Here is a 7749-nt window from a genome sequence, read left to right as displayed (position 1 = left end):
TATGTTACTGATAAACTAACTCTTCTGATCATGGGCTGGGAATCCAAAATTCCATTATATTGCAAACCCAAGATGCCCGCCCATGAATGGCATAAGAGGCCTGGCCTTTTTCCTTTCCTTTCCTTTCTTTTTTTTAATGGGCCATTATGATCTCGACTTTATTTGTATTTTCTGGTCGAATAAGATTATTTCCTTTCCTTTTTTTTTTTTTTTTCTAGTCTGCGGATGAGTTTGGTTTCTCCTTATTTATTACTTTTTCACCCCTGAGAAAATATCATAGGGGAGGTATTTTACACATGTGCAGGCAAAGATGGAAATAGCTAGCTAGGAAGATCCGCGGTAGATAATATTCATGATGATCCAGTTAAGATCATAAGATCCATTTGGCTAGATTATGAACCATATAGTTTGTAGCATAATGGGTTTTGCAAATAGTTAATGCTAGATCCAGTTATGAGTAATGCAAATGTTGCGTACTCCTTTTGAAAAAATTGAGATTCACCATACATCACACACCTCTATTTAATATCTCACACCATACACCACACCTCTTTTAATTTTTTTTTTCCTTTTTTTTCATAGCAAATATGTAGCGTATAGATAATGAGTAGAACAACTCAATTATTTTAGTAGGAATAAAAAAAAAAATTCTACTTATCATCTCCTATAGTGTACACTACACACCAATATGTGATTTGTCATTTTTGTCATTCTATTTAAATATATATATTGATGTGTAAACATGTGTGTTTAAATAGAAGGATAAAAATGACAAATCACGTATTAGTGTATAGTGTAAAAATGATAAGTAACATTTTTCAAAAAAAAAAAAAAATTAAAAAAGATGAGATGTGTGGAGTGGAATGCTGAGTGACATGAACCTTTTACTTTTATTCCTATATTCAAAAGTTGCTCATTTAATATCGAGCCAGTTTGAACTTGTTCACATGAACAAACTGTTTAAATAAAATAATTTATTTATATCGTATTTTATAATTTCTTATCTAAAAACAAAAAACGCAGAGACTTTGACTGTTTGCTAATATTTTTATAAAATTTGTATATACATCTGTCAACATTAAAATTCATAAGGATTTAACATGTTTAGTATTAGGAATATGATTTGTTATAATCTATTTAAATATTTTGATTATACATATAGAGATTATACTATAAAAAACAATGAATACAAAATTATTCGAATTTTTAAGAGTCGAGCCGGCTTTGTATTAATTATATATATCGTTTAATAATCGGTCATAATTTAATCTTCATAAACAATTAATTTAATAAAACGAATCGAACCGAGCTGAACTCGAGCAACTTATGTAGTAGTGTTGTTTGGCCTTAAGAAGATGCTTTTCTAGACTGTCTTTGTCATATTCAAAAGATGAGACAATTGCATATATGTGTCCCACAAGGATAAAATATTTTAAATAACTTTATAAATATTAGCCTATGATCTTTTGAACTAGCAAGTAGTATGATAAGACTTGGAATGAATAGAATTAAATATGTAACATCTTATACAGTAATTATCACCTTGTCAATTTTGTTCATGACATGCCATATTATAAATAATTACTTTCTTCTTTATTAGTGAAAAATTTCAATAGTACTACTTTTTCTTTGAGCATACCTATAAATTGATCATAACCGTGCAGCAGGTAGCTGGACCACATCATGAGTCTAATTAACTAACTAAAAACAAAGAAAAGCAGGATATAAAGTAATAGATCCCTCAAATAATCAAATCACACTTTTAAAAGCACCTTTGGCAGACATTTTAATTAGAGATCATGCATATACATCAACTTCAATTCAAGTAGTCGATTCTATAATAATAATAATATGGCCTTTGGAAAATTAAGAGACAATATGGGTTTGTAGTTGGTACAACCCATATATAAATATTATTAAACATCAATCAACGTACGTAAGTACAGCCAATGGTAATTCGCCAGCAAGACTGATCATGAGTACTACTGTTCCAAACGATAAAGCAGAATATCACAAATTATACGTCTACATTAATAATATATAATTAAGCTCATGATCTAACCGGCCGTGAGGATAAATTAGGTTTAAAATCCCTAGATGATATGACTTAATTGGTAAGTATCATGAAATAACATTACAAAACCCAATTAAGAAACATCAGATTTTACTTGCTTCTACGTAGTCTCCATAATCTGATCCAGTAGTACTACTTGTGCCTGGCGTCCTTCGAAGATGCTTGTAATAGATATACTGCAATATGATCTATATAAAATGTTTTTGTTAAGGTATGCATGTTATATATATATATAATATATATGGCAAGAATGACAGTGATGAAGATGTTGAAATTGATGATGATGATGATGTATCATGTGGGGGTAGAAATGATTATGATCTTGATCAGCAGAATTGGCATGAAAAGGATACAAATAAATCAAGCGCCACGCATACAACAGCATCCAGCAACCATGGCATATTGGCTTTGATTTTTTCCCATTCAGTTGTCCTTACAAGAATACTGCATGCGTTCAAGTAAACAGATTAATTAAACATGAGCTGGGAATTAATTAAACGACAAGGAAGAAGCTTCACTTGATCAGTTCAGTTCAGAGAGAGAGAGAGAGAGAGAGAGAGAGAGAGAGAGAGACCTTGCCACGTAAGTAACGTTGGCGACCAGTGCAAAAATGAACATGAGAGGATTCAAGCCCTAAAAAATTAATTTACAGAGCGAAAGGGTCTTAATTAGTTGTTGGAAAAAAAAAAAAAAACTCTGCAAGATATTGAAGGTATGGTAGAGAGAGAGAGAGAGAGAGAGAGAGAGAGAGAGAGAAAGAGTCAATTAAGAGAATATCACACCTCTACACTCCCCCTTTTAATCTGTCCGGCCAATTAAACATGTTCAAGAAATTTGTTAGAGACTTTCATTACATACAGCAAAGAAACAAAAAAAAAAAAAAAAAGGATAGGTAGAACAGTAGAAAATAATATAAACTTACATTTAACCATATCTGGGGAGTCGTCCGCCCATGTAAATGGCAGCCATCAGCCATCCCAACCATTGACCGTATACACTCTCTACCCCACCTTGTTCCTGTTGCAGCCTAATTGTAAGAACTTCCAAAAAACAAGAAGAGGATCTTGTTTAATTTAGTTATATAGTATTAATCAGAGGTAGAAATTATAATCATACATGTAAGAGCTTCCTCCCAGTAAGTCCCAAGTATGCTTGATCTGTCAAACCCTTACTATGTAGGGGCAAGTTGAGTGATGTAGCTAGAAATGTTCCATAGCCTACCTGTAACATGCAAGCAGCACTAACGTGTAAGAAATTATAAGGTGATTTTCAAGCAAAATTAGAGGATAAATTTGGGTTTGAATGTGAAGATGCGCGCAGGCTATTTTCAGAAATATTGATGTCATTTCATAAATAATGAGTACTGGTTCAAATAGCAAGTCATAATCTAAGTTCTGTTTGTTTAAGATATTTTGTTCTCGGAAGGAAATTTTGTTTGAGTATTTGTTAGAATGTGCAAATGCAATGGGAAGAACATGAGCTGTAGCAAATGATCATGATCAGTGCCAACACTAATGCATGATTGCTTGAATATCTGGTAATTAAGTGGAAGATGAAGACAACTTACCGATCTTGGAATAGGCCTAGGCTGGCTAATGGACTTCTTAGAGTGGACTGGAGCTGCCTCATCATCTGACGATGAATCACTGTTCAGTCCCATAGCCGAAGGACCACTTTTGGCAGCTGTTAGATATGTTCGAAAAGGTGGGGTGCCACTGCCAGCCAAAGATCTTGCTGAACTGTAAAATTCAAGAAAAGGTATTCTTGTTAATTATCTAAGCCGCATACGCATAAAACTCCTTATCTAAAGTCTAAGGCCCGGTTTGGATAGATAAAGCATCTCACATCTATATCTCATCTGAGTTGTATGATTTCAGAGTTTTGCATATCCAAATATTGTATTTCATCTCTAAGTTTTAAAAACATCTACTTAAATAATCAGTAAATAAACAATGTAAAATTGACAGTGAACAGTTCAAAACAGTAAATGAACAGTACAACCTGACATGAACAGTGCTTAACAATACGTGAGCAGTGCAAAATCTCAAGGATTTGGATACTCTATAAATACTGTGAGACCCCCACCTTTTTCAAATTCCAAAAAGTCAAAACTATCTCATCTTACTATCCAAATATATATATTTTTTACAAACTATCTCACCTTTTCTTAACTCAAAAAATTTTACTACTATTTAAAATAGGAATTACTATAGACATAAAGGAATCTCACACACTGATGTGGCAGTGTGCCACGTCTCCCCCCTCCCCCCCACCTTTTTTTTTTTTTATTTCTTTTTTCTTCCCCACTCTCGTGCCTCTCCCCTCCCCTCATCTCCCTTCCCCTCTCTGTCTCTCCCCTCCCTATGTCAGCCATGGTGGTCGGGGACCACCTCATGGCCGACAGAAGTCGCTGGCGGTCCAAGCGACATCGTCCGACAGGGACATGGGAGCTCACGGCAGCACCGTGAGCTTGCCGTGCATGGGAGAGACACTGTCGTGAATGAGACGGTGCTACTTGGACCGCCGGCGGCTTATGTCGGCCCTGAGGTGGTCCTCGACCACCATGGCTGGCATGGGAGGGGGAAGGGGAAGGGGGAGGGGAGAGGGGAAGAAAAAAGAAAGAAAAAAAAAAGGCAGGGGAGATGTGGCACACTGATATCAGTGTATGAGATCTTTTTGTGTCTGTAATATTTTTTTTTAAAATATATTTCATCTCGTTTCATACGAAGTGTTTATCCAAACCGGGCCTACGATTAATCGAGACATCATCACGTTGTAATAAAAAATAAAAAAAAAATGATATTTTACGTACGTGATGTAGAACTCTCTTCGAGGAGTTGCTTTTGGCGAAGCTCTAGGTATTGGAATGCCTGGATCAACTGACTTAGGTCTCATTAATGGTTTTTTATGATCCTCTTCAGCCTATAGTATTGTACAAGAAAAAGAAGAAAGATAAGAAATACTGACTGTGTGTGCATTTTCGGATCAGAAGATGAATTAATTTGTAGTTGAAATGGAAAATTAGTAAAATTAAAATTATGTACCGGATGGTTAACTTTGATCTGTCGATGCTTGAACCATCTGCGGATGTAGTCATAGTACACGCTCTGCAATACCAACACTACTGTACTGACTGTGTAAAGCTGCAACAAAAAAAACAAAAATTATAATTATTATACGTAGGAAATTAAACAACCACAACTTGGGTGGCAGAACGTCCTAATAGTAATATCAACCCAATCACCGGGCGAGTTTGGTAGTTTGAAGTAGTAGTTCTTCGCATAGGCAGTAGTACACTATAATTATTAAGGAAAGGAAAGTTGCATTGGTCTGGTCTCAAACTTTTTATGTTTTTACTGGTCCTAATTTCCATTAAAGTAGGTCTCATATTATTTTTTATTATTATTATTTAGTATTATTGAAGTATTTATATTATCAAAAACAAATAAGAGATTCGTTTCTAAATTTGAAACAATTTCTAATAAAGTGGATCATACATTTATAACTTATTTAAATCAATAATAAATAATATCGTACTAATAAATAGATATTTGTTAGACTTGCGGGATCACTTTTTAGCTTTTGAGCGATTTTTTTTTCCTTTTACTAAAGTTTCAGTGGCTACTAGCACCGCACAACGAGACCAACCAAGCCTAGCCAGCAAGTTGGGGTTGGAACTTGGAACGGAGGACCAACTCAAAACCTTCGGGTCGGCTTCTTTCCAGCAGGACCTGGCTAGCTACCTCAGTTGCAACCTTAACTTATGTCAGGCATCCTCACGGTACTTGGGTTGCAGCAGAAAGTGAAAGAAAATCATGAAGAAATATTGCAAGAGTTAAGGTTATTATCCAAGTGAGAGAGTGGTATTACGTACCAGAGCCGTATAGAACTGGGTAGGCAACTGCATCCAAAGAAAAGTAAATTCAGATCGAAGATTAATTTTCTTGCTTTTTTTTTTTTTTTTCATTGGGAAGAAAGAAAAATAAAGGAAGAAGTTGCTTGTGAGGACCAAGATAATATGCAAGAAGATAGACTTATGATATTATTACAGATGGTAGTGTCAGAACCAGAACCACCCAATTTCAGACCATTTTCTGGACCACCAAACAACAAAACTAAGGATTTATGTTTCTCAGGCGCCTCACACTCACCGTTGCAGGTTCCAGAAGACAACCAACCAGATTAAAAACATCTCTGCATCAAGGAAATAAATATGGATGTTATTTGAAAAACATGGTACTATGAAGAAAATTAAGGAAAGAAAGGAAGGAAGGAAGGAAGCTCTGTGCGGTTCTGTCTGTGTGTGTAAGGGCAAGTGTTTGTCGCTAGGTAGGGGAAAGAGAACAAACCCAACAATCCAAGTGAGCAGAAAAGCAAGAGAAACTCCATGGCCGGACTTGGTCTGGAAATTGGTGATGATTTGAGGGATTTCTGCCACTCCCCAACTGACTAGACTAATAAACCCAAAACCAAAAGATAAATCATCTCTCAGATTGCAAAGGCAGTCTTTAAAATACTTCTCAACCCAACGCGCACAGGGCTTTTGCTCCTTTACACAGTATTGCATTCTCTCTCTCTCTCGAACACAAGTGCTCCACTGGCTGGTAAGGTTGGCGATGATTTTAATTTTTAAAGCAAGAAAGGGGTTTAAGTACTAAATTACAAACTCATGAAGTACTGAATAGTAATGCACAGCAGCGCACGTAGGAACTCTCAATTGACTCTTGTCCTTTTATGGGTTTGATGTAAATTAGTATAAGTAAGCAAAGCTATCATTAGGTACCCATATTCTGCCTTCCCATGCTACCTAATATTTATTATATATATATATATAAATAATTTTATAATTTGATACTAATTAAATCATGTCAATTTATAAATTTTTATTGTGAAATCTCTTCGATTAAAATATTTATATATAAAAAATAATTTAACAACAAAACATTTATATATATATATACATTATATTAATATGTGTTCATTGTTCATTGCAGGTACGCATATTAATTCTTGGCGGTGGTCTTTCCTTTGCATCGCCATATCAAAATTAACCCAAATTGACGATTGAAATCACTCGAAAAAAAAAAAAGATATGTAATAAGGTGGAAGATAAGAACAAGATGAACGTCTAGAACACGATGACATTCACGTGAAAAAATAGTATATAATTGCATTTTATTTCACCCTTTCACTCTTTTGTCCTTCTGCTTCAAAGCTTACAAAAATGAATATACTGTTCTCCAAACTTTGTTGAATTGACCTTTGTAAAATATTTGACTTTTGCGGTCTTGCTATGTAGTGTAATTAATTCGGTGCTAATTTACTGCCAAAATCCAGGATACTTCCAACGTTTTCCTGACTATAGATGCTGAACTCATGTATAACAAATGAAAACAAAATTAATACAGAAAAATGTCTCTGTCTGTCTTCATTAATAACATATACAAGACTACAACTAATATAATATATGAATATTAAATGTACGAGTTGCAGTCATCCACTTTCGAATTTTTTTTTTTTTTGTTTTTAATCTTATAGTTTTTAACTTTTCTAACCCTCGCCTTTTGCAACTTGTGCACTACTTGGGTGGTACCCTAGGTTACGTGTGTATATATATATATATATATATACAAGTGAACAAAATAAATGTGAATCATGTGTACATGTCACACCAG

The 7749-nt window shown here is 34.6% G+C and overlaps 1 pseudogene; it reads right to left on the bottom strand.

Annotated features, from left to right (window-relative positions):
- Positions 1–2053: 2053 nt before the first annotated feature.
- LOC121240336 lies at positions 2054–6747 on the bottom strand (annotated as a pseudogene).
- Positions 6748–7749: the final 1002 nt, after the last annotated feature.

This window comes from Juglans microcarpa x Juglans regia, chromosome 1D, assembly GCF_004785595.1.
Source record: "Juglans microcarpa x Juglans regia isolate MS1-56 chromosome 1D, Jm3101_v1.0, whole genome shotgun sequence".
NCBI classification, from domain to species: Eukaryota; Viridiplantae; Streptophyta; class Magnoliopsida; order Fagales; family Juglandaceae; genus Juglans; species Juglans microcarpa x Juglans regia.
Note: the sequence above shows the minus strand (reverse complement) of the source record. Positions and strands in the feature narration are given on the sequence as shown.